Source organism: Canis lupus, chromosome 5, assembly GCF_048164855.1.
Source record: "Canis lupus baileyi chromosome 5, mCanLup2.hap1, whole genome shotgun sequence".
NCBI classification, from domain to species: Eukaryota; Metazoa; Chordata; class Mammalia; order Carnivora; family Canidae; genus Canis; species Canis lupus.
Genome location: NC_132842.1, coordinates 85,408,519 through 85,430,652, shown reverse-complemented (window position 1 = coordinate 85,430,652; position 22,134 = coordinate 85,408,519). Strand labels below are relative to the sequence as shown.

The 22,134-nt window shown below is 64.0% G+C and overlaps 1 protein-coding gene and 2 long non-coding RNA genes across 6 annotated transcripts in view; 2 read left to right on the top strand and 1 right to left on the bottom strand.

Moving 5' to 3' along the window:
* Positions 1–75: 75 nt before the first annotated feature.
* Positions 76–20,253, bottom strand: LOC140634447 (uncharacterized). The gene is made up of 2 exons (XR_012031941.1): positions 20,048–20,253; positions 76–9,045 (listed from the first exon to the last, which is right to left on the bottom strand). It is a non-coding gene; the product is annotated as an uncharacterized lncRNA (long non-coding RNA).
* On the top strand, positions 9,754–11,497 carry LOC140633079 (uncharacterized). Its single transcript, XR_012030714.1, has 3 exons — positions 9,754–9,854; positions 10,284–10,467; positions 10,540–11,497. It is a non-coding gene; the product is annotated as an uncharacterized lncRNA (long non-coding RNA).
* DISP3 (dispatched RND transporter family member 3) overlaps positions 19,130–22,134 on the top strand; it is a 50,138-nt gene continuing 47,133 nt past the window's right edge. For all 4 annotated transcript variants that reach the window (XM_072828404.1, XM_072828403.1, XM_072828402.1 and 1 more), the window contains exon 1: positions 19,130–19,210. The gene's annotated coding sequence lies outside the window, so the exon portion shown is untranslated. The remainder of the gene's footprint in view (positions 19,211–22,134) is intronic.

Sequence of the window (22,134 nt, the reverse complement as noted above, 5' to 3'; positions counted from 1 at the left end):
CAGGCTGGGGAAGGGAAACGGCAGGATATTAAATCTGTCGCTCGCCCCAATCTGTCATAGGGATGTCAGCGCACATTGATTCTTCTCCTCCCGCCTTTATTAACTCCCTCCTCCGGGGGCGGCCGGTTCTTCCAGTTCAGCCTGGACCCGGCCCGGGAGCAGACTGCAGGTGGAAAGGGGGGGCGGGGGGCAGCACAGGAACCGTTCCGGCGACGATTAAAACGAGATGTTCAGCATTGAGACAGGAGGCCGAGAGGGTGGTTCGTGGTGCAGAAGCTCCCGGGAGAGCGGAGAGCGGGGAGCTGCCCCGGGCAGGTCGGCCAGTTAGGGGGGCGGGGCGGGGACCCAGGACTCCGGGCTCCCTGCGTGACAGCTGGGTAGCGATGGCATTGCTTGCTCGTTAGGGACGGCGTTAGGCCCCCGTGACCGCCGTTTAACACGCCCCGGACACATGGCACATGCATGACCCCACAGTCCCGGAGCTCAGGGGCGCCCTCGGGGCCGGCGGCCTTCCATCCTTCCTCGCGCGAGGCCGGCCACAGCTGCTCAAGGCTTCCTCCCGCCGCGTGGCGTTGACGCTGACGCCCCTGCTTCCCTCCGTTACTACAAAGGACCCTTGGGACGGGACTGGGCTCACACGGGGACCCGGGTGCATCGCCCCACCTCAAGGTCACCGATGTGTGACCCTAACCTGCCCCCAGCCTTGGCCCTGGGAGCAAAGCGAAGGGTCCATGGTTTACAGGTTGGGGGGGGCATGGGCGGACCCCAGGCTCTGGGAGGCACTTTCTGCTCTAAATAATTGAGCATCGGGCCCCCTCCGTCTTCCCAGCCCACTCTCCCATCATATGATTTATTTGCTCATAAAATTGAAGGCCTTCTTCTCTGGCACCATTTTCTATTCGGCTTAGACAAATATTTAGCAGCCAGACCTGACCTTAATTTCCTTAAATATCAGAGGCCCCGGAAGATGGAGAGCCTGCCCAGTGGCCGAGGACGCGGTGAGTCCGGGGCGGGGACAGTGGCTGGGATGCTTCCCCGGTGGCGCTGCCTCCGCCCGGGACCCAGCGGGTCTGCGGCCTGTCCCCCGGCGCCGGGTCCCCCCACGGCCGAGGCTGCGGGAAGAGGCAAGACGCGCACATGGCGGGGCTCCGGGGGCTCCCACACCTGCCGGAGCTGGCATCCCGGACGGGGTCTCTGTGCTGGGGTGACGGGCCGAGCTCCCCCGCGGGGCGAGGGCTGGGCTGTACCAGGGAAGAGGGGGCGCAGGGGCAGCCACGGGGTCAGGGGCCTTAGCGGGGCTGCCGGGCCGGACGCTCGCATTTGTTCCTTTCCCGCAGCTCGACTCGGGGACTCATTCATTGATTCGTAGAGAAACGGTTCCCGTGTTAGGCCTGGGGATCCCGAGTCAAAGCCCAGGGCTACCTTCCTGGGGGGCAGTGAGGGGAGGTGCAGGGAGTTTTGGAGGTGGGTGGGGGAGGAGGGAGCCCCTGTCACCGTCGCGGAGGGTGGGGGGATGGCCAAGAGCACTGGGGCCCCTTCTGGGGAGCTGACCTCAGGCTAGGAGCCCTTGAACGGTGAGGGAGACGCAGACGGGGCCTCTGGCCTCTCCTTTCATGGGGTTCCCACTCCAGGGCACAGAGGCTGGAGCCTGTCCCCCAGCCGCCCACACCAGGACCCCGGGCCTGCCCTGTGCTCCTGTGGGCCCCGTCCCCAGGCTGAGCGCTCCCCAGCTCTCTGCTCCTGCAGGCCCGCTTCCTCCAGGAAGCCTCCCCGGGCTGGGTGACGTGTCCCTCCACAGACCACCCCACCCGCACTGCCGGGTGCTCCAGCTGCGGTGCCCTGGTCCGGGGCAGGGTCGGGGCCCGCCACATGTCAGCTGTGCCTCCCTGAGCCTCGAATCTCTTCCTCCGTAGGGTGGTTTCCAAGGTGGGCAGACTCACAGCTCCTGCCTCGTGTCCTTAGCCCCGAGTCAGCGGCCGCAGGAAGCCGAGGTCTCGGGGCAGCTCGGGGTACACAGTGGTGCTCAATAAGCTCCGGCTACCTTTGGTGCCCTGGGCTCCCCAGGCGCGGCCTCGTCTGTGCAGTGACCCCAGGTCCAAATCAAGTCACATCCACAGGTGCCAGGGGTTGGGGCCTCAGCGCATCTTCCTGGGGGACACAGTTCAAACCCCAAGGGCCCCCGAGCCCCGCGGTCTGCACCCCCATCTCTCGTCGCTGCCGGTCACTCAGCCCTGATGCGCGGCCATCGCGGGCCCGTGCGGCTCCCTAGAGGTGCCAGGCGTTCTCTTTCCTCTGGGCCTCCGTGCGCTGCTCCTCCTGCCGGATGCCCGGCTTGTGTCTCCCTGTCCCTCCGCCCCCCCCATGACTGTCACCTCCCGGGAGCCTCCAGCGACCCTGTGCTCCGGGCTCCCTTGGAGCCCCCAGGCTTGTCACTGGGCAGGGGTGGGGGGCTTCCTCCGCGTGCCCCTCCCCGTCAGCCTCCTCGCCTGTGGGTCACAGGCCTGGGTAAGTGACTCACTGGGGGAAGAATGTGGTGTGTCCAGCAGCTCCTGAGCCCCGGCTGGGGGAGCAGGCGCGGCCCCACACTACTCTCCCACGAGGCAGGACTCTCAGTATCCCCACTTTGCAGATGAGCAAACTGAGCTCAGGGTGGCCCACGGCCTGACGACGGGCGGGTCACAGGGGCGGGGCTTTGGATCCTGCAGCCCGAGGAGGACCCTGAGCCGTGGCGGGAGGATCACGCACTCTCGGTCCCAGGAGAGGCCCAGCCTCGGTGAGGTGGAGCCAGGCGCACGGACGCGTCCTGGGGCTGAGGACGCGGCACTGTCCTCGCACCTCGCCGCACGGGGGCCCTCGGTGTCCTCGCCCAGACTCTGGGGGCCCTGGGCGCAGGCGAGGGCGGTGGCTCCCCCGTCTCTCCCCTCCACTGACCGAGCCCGGGTCGGAACCGCGGGGCTTTTGTGTCCTCAGCACCTCAGAGCAGCCGTCCAGGGAGCCTCAGGGAGAAGCGGCGGACAGGTGCCCTGGCTCACCGCGGGCAGCCGGGGAGCTCGGCTTTGGGGTCAGACTGACTGATGCCAGGTATCCCCCGGGCGGCCCTGGCCCGGGCACCGGAGCCCCCGGGCTCTGCTCCGGTGTGTGCAGGGGGAAGCCGTGGAGACAAGGAGGGCGACCATGACGCCCCCGGCTTCTCCTGGGTGCCCCGCACCGTCCTCCGGTCCCTGGCATTCAGCTCACGTACTTAAATTCTCACCGTTTTTCTTTTAAGGAACGAAGCAAAACGCAGATAAACAGCCGTTTAGAATCATGACTCCATAATCCGGGAATTCTCCTTCCGGTGCAATCTGTTCAGCAATTACTCTGCGAGGCGGAGGGAGAGCCTCCCGGTAACAACCGCGCCGATCCCCGGGGGCAGGCGGCAGCCTGGCTCCTCCAGATGGGCCTTTCCTCCCCGAACATCCGCACATCCGCGTGTGGCCCGTCCCGGTGAGCGGCAGAGGAGGGGTCTCCGCCTGCCGAGGCAGGTGCGGGGCGCGGGGGGAGGGCAGCCCAGCGGGGCCGACATACCCGTTCGCCGCCCTTAGGACAGTCCCGGCGCGGCCTTCCTGGCTCCCCGGGGGCAGTAAGCTGCCTGCGGCCAGCGCCCCATGGCCCTGCCATCGGCTCCTGGCTGGAGGCCAGTGGGAGCGCCGCCGCCTGCCCGCGCCTCCCGCTTCACCAGGAGGGAGTCAGGCCAGACAGGCTGTGCAGCGCACGCTGGCAGCTCCCGGGCCCGCACCTGTCGGCCCCGAGCGCCCGGCAGCACTGACCCTGAGGCCCGGAGGACGGGCCGTGGGGAGGTGGCCAAGACGCTGGCACGGGGAACTGCAAGGGGTGCCATTAGCAGCAGCGCCGGGGCCCTGAGGACATCCTGCCCCTGACGCTGGGAACCGGGCACCTCATTCAATCCCATTTGTCCCGAACATTCGTCCCTACCAGGCCCAGGGCCTGGCGTGGGGGATCCTGACGGGTTCCTCATCTCCAGAAGCCACGGTCCGCAGGGGGGAGGCCGACTGCCGTGGAGACGCATCTTGCAGGCAGGACGCGCCCCCTTCTCCAGGCAACTTCCGCCGTCCCTGCCTGGAGGCAAAGGGACTTCACGGGGAAGGTCACGTTTGCAGCCTCAGTGGCTGCGTTAGGATCAGTGCGGAGGCGTTCATCAGGGAGTGGGGGTGGCTGTGCAGAGCATGGCGGTTGGAAGGGCCTGGAGGAGGGGACAGGCCACCCGCCCCCTTGACACGTCTTTCTGGCCCATGAGGACGCACCTGCTTCTCCATCTCTCAGAGCCTGAGGAGGACAAGGGGAAAGCGCGCTGGGTTCCCGGATCCCGGGCCGCACCTGCCACTGACACCGCGGAGAAGCCTGGGAGCTGGGCCAGCGCCTGGGATGCTAAAGAGGCTTAAATTCTGATGCTGACCCCGGACACCACCACCACCGGGGAGGGCCGCACTGGCTGGGGGGTGGGGATGGGGGTGGGGGGTGCTAGGGGAGTGCGGGTCCGTCTGGGTGCTGTGGCCGACGGGCAGTGACTGCCGGGGGCGCTACGGAGGGTGACGGCCCCCATGTGGCCCACGCCTCCCTCATCTGCACGCATGAAGCCCAAAGAGGGCGAGTCCCCCACCCGAGGACACCCGGAGCCGGGACAGGGGCCAGGGCCCCTCTCCTAACCCTGAGCCTGCCCCAGAAGCACCGGGGAGGCCATTAGAACGCAGATGCCGGACCCCATCACCAGGGTTTCTGATTCAGATGTTCACATTCTTAATAAGCTCCGGGGTGACGCTGCTCCACTGGGGCCTCGGAGAACCGCTGTTCTACGCCAGCCTGCTGGGCTGAGAAAGGAGGGTGAGGCCATTTCTGAAAGATGGGGACTGGCCAGGCCCTCCTGAGCCACCAGGGCTGTGGGGCGGGCCTGAGGGGTCAAGTTTCAGGATGTACCCTACAAGGTTAAAGGGGCGGCCGTCAGCCTCGGCCGGGAGAGGGGGATCACCTCTTGGGCCCGAAAGGGTTCTGGCTTGAAAAGGGATGATGAGGGCAGCCGGGGGGGCTCAGTGGTTTAGCACCACCTTCAGCCCAGGGCGTGACCCCAGGGTCCCAGAATCGAGTCCTGCACCGGGCTCCCTGCATGGAGCCTGCTTCTCCCTCTGCCTGCGTCTCTCTCTCTCTCTCTCTCTCTCTCTGTGTGTGTGTCTCTCATGAATAAATAAATAAAATCTTTGAAAAGAAAAGGGATGATGACCGCGTGATGTGAAGGAGGTGTTAACGGATGCTGCGGTGGTGACGGTTTTGCAAGAGGGGAGTGCGTCAAGTGATGGCTTGCACACCTTGCACTCACACGGTGTCACAGGTCAGTTACGGCTCGAGAGGGTCCTGCTGCCCCGGCCACAGCCCAGACCAATGCAATCAGAGTCTCCGGGACAGATCCAGGCGCCAGGGTTTTCCAAACCTCCCGGGGTGGTTCTAGTGCGCGGTGCGCGGCCAGCCTTGGGAGGCGGTGGGGAGCCCTGCTGGCATCGCAGACTCACATTCAGTAGGTGCGAGGTGGGATTTCTTTAAACGAATGCCCAGGTGTTGCCGATGCTGCTGGTCCACAGGCTGCGCTTTGAGAAGCAAGGTCCGGAGGCGAGAGAGAGCCTGCTGCTATCGTTTCTGAGGCTGGTCCATCCCGAGGGCTCATCCTCCTCTTTGCAAACCGTCCCTCCCCGCACCAGCAGGCCAGCCTGGCTGCACTGCCTCCATCCTCTCTGCAGCCCTGGCTGGGGGGACCCGGGCCAGTCCAGAGCCCTGCGGCCCCCCAGCTGCTTGGTCAGGCAGGAGCCAAGAGCCGCAGCCTCCAGGCTGGAAGCTGACGCCCGCCTTCCTCCCAATGCATCCCTTGCCCCCCACTGCCTTTTTGCCCGTGATTGCTCGTCGTCAGTTGCCCGTAAGGCGTTTCAGCCAATCTGTGCATTGATTGGGCACCTTCTGTGTGCAGGGGCGATGATAATTTGCTCTATGCCCTTCAGCGAGTGTCTTACCCACCCCCACCGAGTAGCCTGTGGATCAGGACCTCGTTTTAGTCACCGTAATGTTCTGAGAACTTAGTACAGTGCCCGGCGAGTAGACTGTGCTCAACCAGTATTTGTTTATTGAGCCTGAGGGGTGAATGGCGTCGGGGACCTCAGAGCCTTGGCGTCTTTGCCTATAGGATGGGAGTGCAAGGGCCCATTTCATAGAAGTGTAGTGAGGCTTACCGCCATCGAAGGAGCCTCTGGCTTCCAAGTGGACAGGCTGACACCGATATGTAGAAGGAGCAAGTCCTGGGGAAAATGGAACTAGGACCCCAAGTTAGTATACTCAGGAACCTCCAAGCAGGGCAAAGAGCTGTTTGCCTTGTGAAGAAGAGTGGCCAGGGGAGGAAGCTGGATCCAGGAGCTGCGGCCAGGTGGGCGGCCCTGTGGGCTGGAAGGGAACACGGCCAATGGCAGCCCCGGTCCTGGCAGAGAGAAGTGGCCCAGCAGCCAGTTCAGCCATTGGCACCTTTGGAAGATTGTCTCAGCAGGTGGGGAAGCCAGAGCGAGGTGTGAGCTTCCAGTCCCTTTCCTGAAATATCTGCTCGGGAAGGTCAGCCAGCAAGAGCGGGCCCTGATGCCAGGATGGAGGGTGGCACACGGGCTGGGCCCCTGGCTCGGAGCAATCCCGTTTGGGGTAGGCGTTTCCGCTGGCCGAATGCAGCTCTTTTTTTTTATTTTTTCCTCAATTTTATTTATTTATTCATGAGAGACTCAGAGAGAGAGGGAGAGAGAGGCAGAGACACAGGCAGAGGGAGGAGCAGGCTCCAGGCAGGGAGCCCGACGTGGGACTCGATCCCAGGACCTCCGTGGTCACACCCTGGGCTGAAGGCAGCGCTAAACCGCTGTGCCCCCCGGGCTGCCCTGAATGCAGCTCTTCTAAGGGATGTCCTCACCGTCCGCCTCTCCCTCTAGACGGTGATGCTGTTGGCAGCAGCCTCTCCCAGCAACGAGGCTTGTACCGCTCCAGGCCGGCTCAGACCCTGTGCCCCCCCCCCCCCCACCCGGTGAAAGGACAAGAGGTGCCATGCCGAGATGCAACCGTGAAGAGCCGTGGCTGAGACGAGGAAGCTGGGGTTGTGCGCCTCGATGCTCAAGGCTCACCCAGGCCATCAAGGTCTAGTGCTTGGACCTGGAGGAGCTCCCGGTACGGGGTGGATGCACCTGCAGGGGTGGGGGTGCAGAACGGCCCCTTGGGTCCTCCGTGCTCCCCGCCCAGAGCTTTGAGGCCCTCGCCGTGTTCCTTTCAGCCAGGCTTAGTCTCCAAGGACTGACTCCCTGAGCGTCGGTAAATCTATTCCTCTGTTTTCTTTAAGATTTGTCTGTGTATTTGAGAGAGAGCACAAGAGTGCACAAGCGGGAGGGACAGAGGGAGAGCGAACACCAGGCAGATGCGAGCGTGGTGTGGGGCTGGGTCTTACAACACCGAGGTCACAACCTGAGCCAAAAGGAGTCGGGTCCCCGACCAGCTGCACCCAACAAATTTATTGTTCCAGACACCCTTGGCTTTAGCGGCCCCAGATTGCACGGTTATAGGATTCCAAGGGTATTTAATCAGGACTCCTTCAGTTACAAGTGACAGAAAAGCTGTTCTACTCCATCTCATGGCTGAAAAGTCGCGAACGAGGACGTGGGCGTAGCCCGGCCGCGGAGCTTAAGTCGAGCCTCTCTTCGCCCGTCAGTCGGGTGAGGCTGGCACACCTCATTCTGGTGTCAGTGGGCGCCGTGATGGCTGCTAGCGACACAAAGCCTAGAGCCTCTCAGATTCAAGTCCTGCAGGACAAACGGGGTCTCTTCCCGGCTTCCTCTAACTCCTCACGTCATGTCCAGAAGTTCGACAAAAGCCTGAATTCTCATTGACCTGGATTTGCCTTGTGTCTGTCCCTGATTCAACCTCTGCAGCCCAGGAGACAATGGGATGCTCTGCTTGGCTTCGGCCGGGGTCCTATGTGCAGGCCGCCCGCCGGTTCTCCATTGGACACTGGTGGGCTGCTATCAAAAACTGGTCAACTGGGATCCCTGGGTGGCGCAGCGGTTTGGCGCCTGCCTTTGGCCCGGGGCACGATCCTGGAGACCCGGGATCGAATCCCACGTCGGGTTCCCTGCAGGGAGCCTGCTTCTCCCTCTGCTTGTGTCTCTGCCTCTCTCTCTCTCTGTGTGACTATCATAAGTAAATAAAAATTAAAAAAAAAAGATTAAAAAACTGGTCAACTGATGAAGACAGATAAAGATTGCTAAAAAAGTGTCCCCACATCAAGGTTCTGAAGCCCTGGAGGTGGGAGGTCCTACGAGAACTTGACCGAGAGCTTTGAGGGGTCCCCAGAGCTCACCATTCAGATTCGGGACAATGTGTAGTGCTGGAAGATGGGGTGAAGCTCGGCCTCTCCCACTCTCCACCCTTCCAAAATGACACAGATCATGTGCCTCCTTCCTCTTCCTCTACCTGCAACCCTTCGGCCTGAATGTTCTCTTCACATTTCTTTGCCGTCGTCACTTTGCCTTCGGCATGGCTAGGTTTCAGATGGGGAAGGTGGAAAGTCAGCTGCAAGCTCTGCGGGTAAGTGGCTGCAGGGGAGGGAGCTGAAGAGACCCACGGAGCGGCTTGGGGTGTCAGCGATCAATCGGGATCTGTAAGAGGGAAGGCGGAGGCATCAACGTGGCACAGAAGCCTGAATTATTGGTCCTAATTCTGCAGCCTCCCAGCACAGCCTGGCCGTGGCTGCGTGTGGGCTGGGTCTCCTTCGCCACCACGTGACTGGCTTGGCCGGGGCCTTGCTCTCCTCAATGGGGTCGTAGCAACGCAACGAGAGAAGAGCCTTGAGATGTGTTTATGCGGCTGCCCTTGGGTTCTTGTGTTTCTGCCACAAAAGGAACCTAATGAGGGGTTCCTCATGGGACGCGTGGAGCAGACATGAGCTGAGCCGCGGCCTGAAGCAGGGTTCTCCAGTCAGGTTTGGACCTGTGGGCAAAACACACATGTTAGGGACGCCCGGGGGGCTCAGCAGCTGGGCATCTCACATACCCCGGGGTCCTGGGATCGAGTCCTGCATCGGGCTCCCTGCAGGGAGCCTGCTTCTCCCTCTGCCTGTGTCTCTGCCTCTCTCCCTCTCTCTGTCTTATGAATAAATAAAAATCTTTAAAAAAATACACACGTTAACGTTAAATGCTGCTGAGACTCTGAAGTGCTTGTTACACAGCACTAGGAGGGCGATAGCTGACTAATAAAGGTAGCAAGGCGGATTGGAGGCTCTGGGTGACAGAGAGTGCGTGTGTGCATCAGCCCAGCTGTACAACTGGGAGTTTGGGGGGCCCCACAGGATCGGGAGTAGGGCGCCCCGGTTCCGTAGCTCTCCCATGAAGTGCCACGTGACCATGGGAGGGTAACATCTGAGCCCGGCGCTCGGCCTCCGTAACCAGGGCTTCAGGAGCTCCGGGCTCTGCTCCTGCTTAGGGTCCGCCCGTGTGTGCCCCCGGCCTCTGCCCGGGAAGTGCCCCCACCCCCGCAGAGACGTCGTGCACCCTCACACCTTGTGTGCCCTCACGCAACAGACTCCATATAGAAAACAAGTCAGACTGTGACGAATGCAGAAATAGATGTGTGAAATTGTTCCGGGAGCAAAGAAGAGAGAGAGCTGACGACTCTGGGGGAAGAGTGGGTGGAGGGTTGGGGGGAGGCTCCACCGTGGAAGGGATGCAGGGCCTCCGGGATGAGTAATACTTCAGCTGGGGGAGAAGAAGCTAAAGAAGCTCTCGGGCAGATGGAGTGACGTGAGAAGGCTGGGAGGGCGTCTGAGCGACACGGGCTCTCGAGACGGGAGCGGAGTTGGGGCTCCGGGGGCGCGGAGGGGCCGCGGTGACAGGGTCGGCCGTGCTGGGTCGGGCGTTGTCCTGGGGCAGCGGGGAGGGCGGCACCACGGAGCACCCGGGGCAGCAGAGCCCCCAGCGGGGAACAGAAGGGGTCCTGGGGGGCTCTCCTGGCTTCCCCGCCCACGGGGGGCAGACAAGGCTGGATTCAGGGCCCCGGCAGGCTCAGCGGGTTGGGGAAGGCGGGCAGCCCGGGAATCTGCCCCTTAAACAGGAGCCTCTGAGATAAATGGGAACGACCAGAGGAAGCAAGAGGGCGGCGGGTCAGCTCATCGGGGTCACGGCGTCGGAGGCTGACTGAGCCTCCAGGCCCCGTCTCCTCTTCCCGCCCAGACGTGGGGCTGCAGCGAAACCCGGAAGGCTGGGAATCATCCAGAGCTGAGTTCAAATCCTGCTCTGCCGCTGACTAGTTATATGACCTCGGGCCAGGGACCGAACCTCTGCCGGTTGCTCCTTTTGTAAAACGAGGACAGTAACGTCTACCTTCCGAGGTTGCTGTGGACGTGACATATTCACGGTGAGCACCCACGAGGCTCAGCCCGACCGGGCGCTTCCTGCACGCCCCTAACTAACTCCTCGTCTCTTACAGATGAGGACGGTGAAGCGCAGGGGGTCAGCTGAGTCCCGCCGGGGCACACAGCCAGCAAGTGCCAGAGCCGGGGTGTGAACACAGGCTCCAGGACGCCTGCTCAGAACCCACACGTTCCATACAAGATGACGCGAGCGCCTCACACATCGCATGCGACACGCAGAGAAACGCCAGCTGGGACCGTCCTGCCCGAATCTTACCAACGAGATACTTGGGAGAACGATTCTGGGGGACGAGCACCGGGGGGGCCGCCCCGGACGAGAGGGAGCGTGTTCTCTGATTCTCTTGACCCACCGTGAGAGGGAGACGGCCCCGGTCCGCGGGCTGCGTGGCGCACAGCTACGGGCACTGCCTTGTTGTTGCTCTCGGCCGCGCCTCCCGCTGAGCGCCGGCTCTGGCTCCGGTGTGCGGGGAGGAGGCCGAGACTCCGAGAACTCAGGCAGCGCGCCCCCCTCACCTGGCACGGCTGTGAGCGGACTCGGGGCTCTGGCCGCAGCCCCCACGCTCCGCAGGCCCTAGTATCCGCGGACCGACGTGGCCGGGGTCACGGGCGCCTGGGCGGCTCAGCGGGTGAAGCGTCCGACTTCCGATCTCAGCTCGGGTCATGACCTCGAGGTGGTGGGATCGAGCTCCACGCTGGGCTCACACGCTGGGCGTGGGGGCTGCTTGGGTTCTCTCTCTCTCAAAAAAAAATAAAAAATAAAAAGCTTTGGAAGGACCGTGATCACAGACCCAGCAGAACGAAGGATGGGAGAGGGTGAGCCTTGCATCCTGACGTCCCTGAGCCACGTTGTCCTTATCTGTAGCAGAGAGAGGGCTATTCTCCAAGGGCCTGTGGCGAAGAGTGAAGAGGAGGGTGCAGAAGAAGTGCCTGGTACGGGGCTTGTCACACAGCGAGTGCTCAGCAAACATCGACTGTGCTCATTATCAGGGGACGAGTAAGTGTAAAGGAGGGACGATGAGGAGGTGGAGGTGGTGGGGGGGGAAGACGGGAGGGAAGAGACGTGGGGGAGGAGGAGCAGTGGGGCTGGCAGGGCGGAGGGGGACAGGCGCCAGCCCGGCTCCCCAAGCTCGGCCCGCCAGGCTACCCGCCCAGGCTGCGCCCCCAGGGCCGTCGGGCGGTTCACGCCGCCCTGCTGCAGCCTGAGGCACCCCCGCCCCACGGGGCCCTGGGTGCCGGCGAGAACGGCTGTCCCCGACGCGCCCAGCTGCAGAACGAGGACTCAGGGGGCCGGGAAGGACACGGAAGCCTCGGAGCCACGGCCCCAGCGACTGTGCTGTCGGGAGGCAGCCACCGCTGTGGTCGCCGGCCCCGGGCCTTAACCTCCTCCCGGGTGAGAGCGCGGAGTCGGCCGCGTCGGGTGTCGGGGGGATGGCAGTCGTGCAGCCAGCGGCCCCTGCGTCCAGGCCTGGGGGCCAGGGGTGACGCCGCCCCCCAGGGCCCGGGGACTGTCCTGCCACGTCGCAGGATGGCCCTGCTCGTCTCCGCGGGGGAATGGCATCAGACACGGCCACTCTCAGATTGGAACGGGGACCGCCTTGGCCTGCGCCCTTGGAGGGCGGGGGGCTCCGAGGGAGGCGGTGACTCCCCCTGGGGAGAGCGCGGAGCTTCGCTTGGTTGTGTTTGTGACCCGGGAAGAGACCCAGGCGGCGCCGTGGAGGGCTCGGGGTGGGCGCCCCACGGGGACCTAGCTCGTGCCGGGCAGCAGAGTGCGACACATTAATGTGCCACCTCTGACGCCAGGCACATCTCCGTCACAGACTCTTCTGTGACCTCAACCACGTCCCTCACCTCTCCGACCCTCAGTTTCTCCATCTGAAAAATGGGAACGATTAACGTGGTAACGAATCCCACTGCCGGGAGCCGAGCCTCAATCTCCTCACCTGGGAATGAGGATGGTGCAGGCCCGTCCCCCGGGCGGGTGTGAGTTTAGAGGAAGTAACGCGTCCGCGGGGCCTGGCACCCGACACACGGCAGCCGTTCATTATCAATGATGCTAAAGCTGCCGGTAGCCTCCCTCGCTGCCTGCAAGGTGCCCGAACGCCCGAGCGCTGCTGGTCCCTCCGCAGCCCCTCATTCCAGCCCAAGGCCCCGACCACAGAGCCCTCTGGCCGGGCCTCGCCCCCTCCGCCCCACGCCGGGTGTCCCGGAGCAGGGCCGTGCGCTTCTCCAGCTGGGGGGAAGCCAGAGGAGCTCTTTCCTGCCGTCACGGCTGCGGCCCAGATGGAGGCTGGCGGGCAAGGTTAACGCTGGCTCGGCTCCCGGCACCAGTGGGCCAGCCAGGCCGACCGAGGCAAGGGGAGGCGCCGGCCAACTTGTGCCAGGAAGCTGAGGCCAGAGGGACATGGGGTCAGGGTGGGGCAGCGGGGGGCACCTGGAGCTGGAATGCCACGCCGAGTCATGAACGCTGTCGCGCGGACAGGTGCAGCGGGAGCCGTACGTGCTCCCGGGGGAGGCTCGAGGCAGGCCCTCCGCGTGACTTCTCTCCGACTCTCCCGCGGGCCCGCTGCGCACTCAGAGCCCCGCCGCCTCCACCCCCGAGGGTGACGGAGCTTTTCTTGAACGGCAGCATCGTCGCACCGTCTCTGAGGACCCAGAGGCCACGTCCGTGTCCCCCTCCCTCTGCCCTCACCTCCGCCACGGCCCAGGAGCTCGGAGGCTGGCATCTGCCGCCGTTCGTGGTCCTGAGACGCCCCATGGGGTAGGGCCGAGCTGGGGCCTCGGACCCGGCCTCCCCGAGTCCGTCTGCCCCAGGTGACGACCTTCATGCCCCGTCCTGATAAAAGCGAGGGCTTTCTTTTACTGATGCGGAACCAACAGATGTGCGTGTCCAGGCTTAACGATTTACGTAACCGGCTTCACATTCTCCTGGCAGTTCCAGTACATTCACCCGGCTGCCGTGCGCCCCTGAGTAATCGCGGAGTCTCCCCACGACCCCCTCCCCATCCTGCACCCAGGCCCTCTGCTCACACTCTCCTAAAAGATGGGCTAGAGGGGCCCTCGGGCTCAGCAGCCCCGTGCCCCTAGTAGGCGGGTTGGAGCAAGAGGCCGGAGCGCCAGGGGCACCGGGACCGCGGTGTGAGGCACAGCAAGGCCCGCTCAGCTCCAGGTCCCCCGATTCCCCGTGTGCCTCATTTCCGTTGCCTCCCACTTCTCGCCTGCCGGGGGACGGGCGCCTGCGGGCAGCAGGGAACCTGCGGCCAGGCTCTGTCCATATAGAACAAAACAGCTGCCGTTTACTTGCAGCTCACCCCGTGCCCCCCCCCTGCCCCGGCCCCGGGTTGCCTCGTGCCCCTGCACGGCCTTTCCCTGAACCTCCCTCCACTGACGCGTGCGACCACCGCACCCCGTCTGCAGATAAGGACATGAGCTCAGAGTCATGAAAGGGTTTTCCCAAAGCAGCCACGGAGCTAGTCTGTGACTGAAGGGATTCAAACCGGAACTTCGGGGACGTTCCCCAGTTCCCCATCTCTCCCTTGCGGGTCCTGACAGCACGACCCTCGGGAGCCTATTTAAAACCTTCAGCCTGGAGGGTGAGCGCTCTCCTGCACCGTGGGGGGGGAGCCCTAGTCTTTGGCCAAGGCCACCCCGTCCAGACCTTGGGAGGGTCTTGCTCTTCCCTGGCAGCGCTTTGGCCCCTTAGGGTCCAGCCCTTGAGTGACTTCTGCCCTTGAAGACCCCAGGAAAACCTGGTCCTGTCCAGACGCTGGAGCCAGAGCAAAGGCCCCCGGAAACACGAACGGGGAGTAGGGTGGCCTGTGCTGCTGGGGGAGGATTACGCAGCAAAGCGAATATTGATAAAACTGTAATTGGCTTTTTTCTTTCTTTGTTTTTTTTTTTTTTTCTTCCGAGCCTGGTGTCTGCAGGCCAGGCACTGGGGCTAATTGTTGCAGGCAATTAATAACTTGGATTGTATTCACTCTGGCGCAGGCTGCTTGCTTCCTTGGAGGAGGCAGGCGAGGCTGGGCGAGGATGCTGGGTCTGGCTGCTTGCAGAATTCTGGAGGCAAGAGGAAGGTTTGCCATCTGCCCAGCCTCCCCCAGGCCCTGTCTTGCAGCGCCCTTTCCCCAGTCTGGCCCTATCGCCCTCCTCCAGACCTTTTTCTCTTCTCTTGAATTACTGGCCCTTCCACCCTGTGCCCCCCACCTCCTGAGCGGAGCTCCAGGGAGAACAAGGCAAGATGGTGCCTTGGGACAAGTTCAGGGCTGGGTCCAACCCAACTCTTCCACGGACTTCCTACGTGACCTTCAGCCGGAAATCCATTCGCCATGAACCTGGGCAAGTTTCCTGAGCTCTTTTGCATCCGTTATATCAAATGAAGTGCAGTCAACCCTGAGAGCCACGGAAAGAGGGACTGACCATTCGACCTATCTCTATGATCATCCGATTGTTGCCTATAAATCTGCGCTCCGCCTCAGCCGGAAAGATCACCGCAGGCATCTTATAGGCACAGTTCATTACACTCTCATTTTGCAGATGAGGAAACTGAGTCTCGGAGAAATAGCGACTAACCCCAGGTCACGCAGTTGGTAAAAGACGCCTGCATCTAGAGCGCCAGGGGTTTCCTGGAGACGTGGGGGCCAGGAGTCCCGAAGCCAGTGTGTTAGCAGATTGAAGACACAATCACCTTTAAATGTAATTATTCTGTTCCCCGAGGCTGTTACAATGGAGCAACTGTCTTAATCTACCATGTTTTTCAGGAAAAACACCTCCAAGCCTCCCCTCCCCACGTGCCCTTCCCCTGAGCTGCTCAACCATCTGGCGGGAGGACTTGGTTTGCACGCAGTTCGTCTCAGCAGGGGTGGGGCAAAGAAGTGAGAAGTGTCACGGTGGCCTCCAGCAACACACCTCCAGGCCACCTCTTGCTCAGCAGCTCGTCCTCATCCTCATCACCATCATCATCATCTTCACTACCACCTGGTGTTTATTTAGAGCTTCGTTTACGCCGTCCGCCGTGCTGAATGCTGTTTGTGCACCGAGATTTGCTCACTTAACAAACTCCTCATTTATAGCCGCCCCTCTGAGAGACGCACTTCTTCCATCCCCATTTGATAGACCAAATAACCGAGCTCAGCAAGGTGAAGTGACTTCCCCAAGGTCACACAGTCAGTAAGGGGTGGAACAGAAATACGGCTTTACAGCGAGTGATGGGCTCAGAGGCCCTGCCTCAGACACGGTTGAAGGGAAATCAAAACAGAAATAAAGGGATGGGAACGAAGGACAAAGCGGCCTTTATAGCTCAAACCCCTTACAAGAGAAGCTTTTCAATTAGTCGTGAAGACAGAGTATAAGGGAAGCCGCGTATCGTCGCCAAGAGGCATTTAAATCAGACCCAGGAAGAACTTCCAGCAGACAGCGCTGGAGCAGGGCTGCGGGGGGCAGCATCCGTTCGCCGCCGCCTTCCTGTTGGGCAGATCTCGGGGCAAAGGAGGCTTCGGGGAGGTGCCCCGAGGTTGGGCAGGGATCTCTGAGCCCAGCATCCCCGGGCGCTGTAAACGCACATCCTGCAGGCGGAGTGGGGACTGGAGGGAAGGAAGCCTGAGGGTGAGGCCCTGCCAGGAGGCTGCCCGTGACTCTCCGCACCCGCGCCGGCTCCGCTGCCATCACCAGCTCCACTTTATGGCAGGCATATTTCAAAGGCCCGGTTCCATTTGCATTTTTAAAACTCTGCTGATGGCCCGGGAAAATTGCATCCTTTCAGTGCTCTTGGGCACCACGCTGCCTACCTCCTCCCCCACTCTGCGGGCCTCTGCCTCTGCGTCCCCGGTACCCAGAAGTCCCCCGACAGGGGCACGGCAAGCCCATCCCCCACTAGGGATCATCTGGAGACCCCACGGCAGGGAGGCCTTGGAGAGCTGTGGCTAGCTACACGACATGGGCTAGGACCCCAATCCGCTAGTAATAGTTCCCGGGGGAGTGGGGGCCGCGTCCTCAGGACGGCCCAGCACCATGGCACGTGCCAACGGCATCCCCTGCGGATCGGTCAGACTGAAAGGAACAGTGCGGGAAGCTTGTAGAACTTTGAGGAGGCTTTTGGAAGCAGCCATCGCACCGGCTGAGAAGAGGAAGCCGTTCACCCAGCAAAGGAAACCCTTTGCTCTCAGCTGGGCCTGGGAACGCATTTTGTATCTTCTCCCCTATTGCTCCCTTAAAAGCAATCTTTTCCCTGTTCCCTAACCCTACACCCCCCTCTGCCCCGCCGTGGCTCCACGTTTTCTGGCTTCCCTCTGGGATGTAGCAGGAGACACCGGACACATGCAGGGTGGTGCTAGGTCTGTCCCTTTGCACTCCTCTATCAGATTCAGCCACTGCTGTTGGGGACAGCAATGCACATACCCCCCTGCCAAGTCTCAGGAGAGGCCTCTGGTCTCTGTCTGTCTCCCCTTGCAGCTCAGGGTGGCATCCTTCTAGTTAGGAGCTGCCTCCAGCCCTAAAGGTCGTCAAGGCCCCATGAAGCCACTAGGAGTCTCCTAACAGGCTTGACTGGCCTGCCAACGCCTCTGCTGAGGGTCCTGAGCACACGGGGCGCAGGTGCCTGGGCAGGGACACTGGTTCTTCTGCATAGATGAGCCCTCAAGGCATCCTGGGTGACACACACGGATGTGTCCGGTGGGCAGTGGGTGGGAGGCTACAGCTTCCAGGGGCCGCCGGCCGCAGAGCAGGAACGGCAGGTGGGCCACCCAGTGGGAGCTCCACTTAGAGGTGCCCTCGCCTCAGTTTCCCTGTGTTAAAGGGAATGACTGGGAAGCTGGCCTGGCTGTGTAGCCCCTGGTGCTTCATCTGAGCCCTCTGGGGCCGAGTCCCTGTGCAGGCCAGGAACCTGCTGCAGGCCACCCATGGGCCCCTTCCCTCTTCCCTGCTCTCCCCTGCACGTGCTCCAGATGCCGGGAAGCTCTTGCCACCCAGCAGCGGTCTGGGCCCCACCGTGCGCCGTGGCCTTGCAGCTGGCCCGGCCTCTGGGGCGACCCTCGGGCCCTCCCCCCGCCGGGGCCGCCGAAGCCAGTGTGCCGCAGCCCCGGTGGGGAGGAGTGGCCTGGGCCTGGGCTCTGTGTCCTCGTGGCCTCGCGGGCAGGGGTCTGGTGGGTGGCATGTGTGGCTGGAGGGCTGGAGGGCTGGAGGGCTGGAGGGCTAGAGGGCTGGAGGGCTGCGGGGATGGAGGGCTGGAGGGCTGGGGGCATGGAGGGCTGGAGGGCTGGGGGATGGAGGGGTGGAGGGCTGGAGGGCTGGGGGATGGAGGGGTGGAGGGCTGAGGGGATGGAGGGCTAGAGGGCTGGAGGGCTGCGGGGATGGAGGGCTGGAGGGCTGGGGGGATGGAGGGCTGGAGGGCTAGAGGGCTGGGGGGATGGAGGGCTGGAGGGCTGGGGGATGGAGGGGTGGAGGGCTGGAGGGCTAGAGGGCTGGGGGGATGGAGGGCTGGAGGGCTGAGGGGATGGAGGGCTAGAGGGCTGGAGGGCTGGGGGATGGAGGGGTGGAGGGCTGGAGGGCTAGAGGGCTGGGGAGATGGAGGGCTGGAGGGCTGAGGGGATGGAGGGCTAGAGGGCTGGAGGGCTGCGGGGATGGAGGGCTGGAGGGCTGGGGGGATGGAGGGCTGGAGGGCTAGAGGGTTGGGGGGATGGAGGGCTGGAGGGCTGCGGGGATGGGGGGCTGGAGGGCTGGGGGCATGGAGGGCTGGAGGGCTGGGGGATGGAGGGGTGGAGGGCTGGAGGGCTGGGGGATGGAGGGGTGGAGGGCTGAGGGGATGGAGGGCTAGAGGGCTGGAGGGCTGCGGGGATGGAGGGCTGGAGGGCTGCGGGGCTGGAGGGCTGGAGGGCTGTGGGGATGGAGGGCTGGAGGGCTGGAGGGCTGCGGGGATGGAGGGCTGGGGGATGGAGGGGTGGAGGGCTGGGGGAATGGAGGGCTGGAGGGCTGGAGGGCTGGAGGGCTAGAGGGCTGGAGGGCTGCGGGGATGGAGGGCTGGGGGATGGAGGGGTGGAGGGCTGGAGGGCTAGAGGGCTGGGGGGATGGAGGGCTGGAGGGCTGGAGGGCTGCGGGGATGGAGGGCTGGGGGATGGAGGGGTGGAGGGCTGGAGGGCTAGAGGGCTGGGGGAATGGAGGGCTGGAGGGCTGGAGGGCTGGAGGGCTAGAGGGCTGGAGGGCTGCGGGGATGGAGGGCTGGGGGGCTGGGGCGAGGACGCGGCGGGGCAGGAGCGCGGCGGGGCGGGCGGGTGCAGGGCGCGCGTCCGCCCGCAGGGGGCGCTGGTTCCCGCGGGCTCCGGGCCGGGCTGTACCACTCGGCTCCGCGGGGGGGGGCGGCGGCGGCGGCGGCGCGGGGCGGCGGGTCCCGGGGGCGGCGGGGCGCGGGCGGGGCGCGGGCGGGGCGCGGGCGTCGTCGGCCCGGGGCGGGCGGCCGGGCGGCGCGGGGGCGGGGGCGGCCGGCGCGGGGGGCGGCGGCGCGGCTCGGAGGCCTGCCCGGCCCCCCCCGGCCCCGTGGTAGCGCCGGGACCCAAACAAAGGCGGCGGCGGATAAAAGGCGGCGGCGGCGGCGGCGGCGGCGGCGCTCGGGCTGCGCTGGGACCGGGACCCGCTCGGCCGCGCGGTGCTGGGGGGGGCGGCCCCGCCTCCTGCCGCCGGGAGGGCGCGAGGGCGCGGGGTCCCGCGGGGCGCTGTCCTCCGGGCCCCCCGCCGGCCGAGGTGAGTGCGCCCCGGGTCGCGGCTGCGGGGCCGGGAGCGGGGCCGGGACTCGGGGGCTGCGGGGCCGGGGCTCGGGCTCGGGCTCGGGGCTGCGCGGTCCACGCCGGGCGGGCGCTCGGGGCCGGGGAGGCTCGACCTGCGGCGGCCGCCCGTGCTCGCGGGCACAGCGGATCCCCTGGAAGTTGAGCGTCGGTCCCGGGGGCGCGGGCCACTCGGAGGGACAGGCCGGCGGCCTCCTCCCGTCGGAGCCCCGGAGAGCGGCCGCCGCGCGGCAGGGGCGGGGCGGGGCGGGGGCCCGGCGGGGGAAGGCGGGGGAAGGCGGGTCCTGCGCACGCGGGGGACCGCCCGGGGCGAGGGGCGCGGGGCCCGGGAGCCGACCGCGCCGCCGGGAGAACTTTTCCCAACTCCCCGGGGAGACCCGCGGCGGCGGGACGGGCCTGGAGACGCCTCTCGGTCCCCCGCGGCCCCGCAGACCCCACCCCGCGCGCCCCCTGCACCCCGTGCACCCCCGCCCCCCCGCGCACCCCCTGCACCCCCTGCACCCCCTGCACCCCCTGCACCCCGCGCACACCCGCGCACACCCGCGCGCAGCCCCCAGGCCCCTCACCGTCCGCCGGTGCACGTGGGCCAGCTCGGGGCTCCCACGCGCACCAGCGTCCGCGGGCAGCTCCCTCCAGGTCCTGGCCCCTCCGGGCATCTCTCCTGGCCAGAGGCCGAGCCCCTCCCCGGGCGCCCACGGGGCTGCCCGGGACCCAGAGCCGCTCAGCTCCCCGCACGGCGCGCACCTCCTTGGGGACCGGGACACGGAGACGCAGGCCCCCCCCCTCCCATGCGGACCTGAGCTGGCATCTGCCGAATGGAGGAGGAGGCTGTGGCCCCGTGGGAGCCGCGGGCAGAAGCCTGGCCCCCCGGGAACCTGGATTCTAGGCGCAGAGTCCATTGGGCTTAGCTCACCACCCCGAGCGAGCGAGCGAGCGAGCGGCTCCCCTTCCTCAGTCCTTACTCCAGACAAATCTCCTGCAACCAGGCTACACGCCCCTCTCTCTGCATCATCCTGCGCTTGCCCTCTCTTTGTTCCCCGCTCTGTTCTTCTCCCCCATGTGTATCTCCCTCCCTCCCCCCTTTTTTGGTCTTTCCCAGTTCGTCCTTCCCAGCTACCCTCAGTCTCTCTCACCAACTTTCCTTCAGCCTGGATGTGACCCAGCGCATCTTTGCTCCAACATGGACACGGTGACCCTTAGGGGGAGCCGACCCCATCCTCCAGGCGGCTTCCTTGCCTCTCCTCCCCTCTCTCTGAGAGTCTGACCCCACCCCTCCCTGCCCAGGGCCGCAGCAGCTTCCAGCCCCTCCCAGGGCACCTGTCTAGGGCCTGGTGCCCTAGAGCCCAGCAGCCTCTCCAAGGGGCCCGGATTCCTGTGTTCTGGGATCACAGCGAGCCCCCCACCCCATGGGGACTTTGAAGGACCTGGTACCCAGGTTCTGGCATCCCCTTTGAAACCTCTTCTGCTTTTGCCCTTAAAAATCCAAAACTGCGATGGAAGCAGAGGCGTCCCAGTGTGATGTGGTGCAAGGAGCCCTGGAGCAGAAGTAGGGACACCTGCATTCCAGTCTCGGCTTGGCCAGTCTCCCAGTGTGTCCTCGGTCAAGTTACCTCCCTTCCCTGAGCTTCAGGCTCCCCATCTGTGCAAGGACAGGGCTGGCTGACTGACCTTCAAGGGTGTCTGTTTGGCCCTAATAATGTGGAACATTAACCCATTGTGGATAGGTTTGAAAAATCAGGGTTCTAACCTCAGAGGTTATAGCACCTTCCCCGCCTGCTCAAAGCACCCCGCACCGGTGAATTCATCCCGTCCCCCGAACGAGGGATGTTCAGGCCATTTCCTTCATAGGACCAGAGACGTCGAGTAGTTTTCTTGAGGTCACGTTGCTGAAGCGCATTCGCCAGTGAGGCAGACGCTGATTCTACTGTGGGTGCATCTGCGTGAACCACTGATTCCGCCGGTGGGTGCTCGGTGGATGAATGAATGAGTGAGTGAGTGGGTAGAAGGAACTTGAACCTGGATCTCCTGACCCTCAGAGCCTTGGAATGATGGGTTAAGCACATTCCTCTGGTCTCCCCAGCTCCCCTTCACTCGTCCGGTCACGTGAAGGCAGCTGGAGTTGTCTGAGGGAAGGTCCCTCCTCCTGAGTTGAGGTCACTCCGGGCTGGTTGTAAATGGCCACAGAGATGGGACTAGCTGAGAGCAGCGTGAGAGGCCTGCCCGGTGGGTAGGGTCTTGGCAAGCAGCCCCAAATCCCGAAGACTGGACCAAGTCAGCTGTCCGTGGGCAGCTGGCCAAGATCCGAGGCCAGGAGGGAAGACAGTCGCCGCTGCCATTTGACTGAGTGGCCACTTCTTACAGCCCCACGAGCTGAGTTCTGCAGAATCGCCTTTACGGATGAGCACAGTGAGATGCCGAAAGAGGAGGTGGCAGCCTTCCGGGCCACGGACAGTCATAAAAATAGGCACCCCAAGACGGCGGTGGTGGTTGAGGCTGACATTATCGTGTTGCCAAGGATGCCAGCATTATTAGGATTGGAAGCTCAGTGATTAGCCTCTTTTTTTTCATTTTATTTTCCTTTTCTTTGAAATTATTGCCCCACCTGAACCTGTTGTGCTCCTCCCCCCTCCCAGATATGGAGAGACCGAGGGCTGGACCGGGGAGGCAAGCTGTCTGGTTGTTAGTGGGTCCCAGCTGAGAGAGAGCTTGTCATTTTAAATCCTCCTCCCCCTGTCCACCCGCCCTCACCAGAGCCCGTCTTCTGCCAGAGGAGCCGGGAGCGGTGTCAAAGTCTGTCAAAACACCCTTCCAAGCTGGGTTCCAATTGCAAAGCCCAGGGAAAATAAATAAAGAGGGCAGTGTCGGCCCGAAATAGAAACATGC